This window comes from Arachis duranensis, chromosome 2 (genome assembly GCF_000817695.3).
Source record: "Arachis duranensis cultivar V14167 chromosome 2, aradu.V14167.gnm2.J7QH, whole genome shotgun sequence".
Taxonomy (NCBI): domain Eukaryota; kingdom Viridiplantae; phylum Streptophyta; class Magnoliopsida; order Fabales; family Fabaceae; genus Arachis; species Arachis duranensis.
In genome coordinates, this window is record NC_029773.3 from 14,193,282 (window position 1) to 14,194,225 (window position 944).

Below are 944 nucleotides of genomic sequence, written 5' to 3' on the forward strand. Positions count from 1 at the left end.
ATATTTTATTATTATATTTAGTGTTATTATTATTATATTTAGTGTTAATACTTTTTTTAAAACGTGTCCTGTTTTTTAGGGTTTGTTTGTGTACTCTGTTTTGTTAGAGATTTTTAGGAGAATCTTTAATTGTGAGGCTGTCTCATAGAAAACTACTAGGGAACAATGACAGCACATGTTGTTGATCAAATTCATGCTACCAATACTACTGTGATAGATGAAGAAACAATCATTTTGTTCAATGATGAGGATATAAAGGATGGGATAGAAACATGCTCGAGAAATCTTGTAGGCAGGTTGTTTTCAAATCAAAAAATTAGTCTAAGGACTATTGAGGCAGCTTTATATGCGATCTGGAGCCAACCAATAGGTTTCAAAGTCATGGATCACGGGGGAAAATTGTTCCAATTCTTCTTCGACAATGAAACAGACTTGATCAGGATTGAAAGAGGTGCACTTTGGCTTTTCAAAAACTACATTTTGAATCTACGAAGGTGAAATGAGGACTTGGAGATTAAAGATGAGAAGTTTGCAATGGTTCCAACTTGGATTCAGCTATGGGGATTACAAGAAAAATGCAAAACAAGAAATCTGAGCAGCAAAGTAGGAGAAACACTTAGGAGCGTGTTAGAGACAGATGTGTTTTCAATAAGGGGGTAAGGAGGATCGATTGCTGAAGACGAAAATAATGCTGGACATCACAAAACCACTAAAAAGATCCATTAAAATTTCAGGCAATAATCAGAAAGTAATGGAGGTGAACCTGAAATACGAATGCATCGGTAACTTTTGTTATTATTGTGGTTTTATTGGTCATGAAGTGAGAAATTGCCAGCAGAATTTAGAGGATACGGCGGTTGGACAGTCAAAGGAGGAACAATGGGGTTCATGGCTGAGAGTTGAACAAGTGGGGAGAAAAATAGAAAATCCAAAGGAGAACCAAA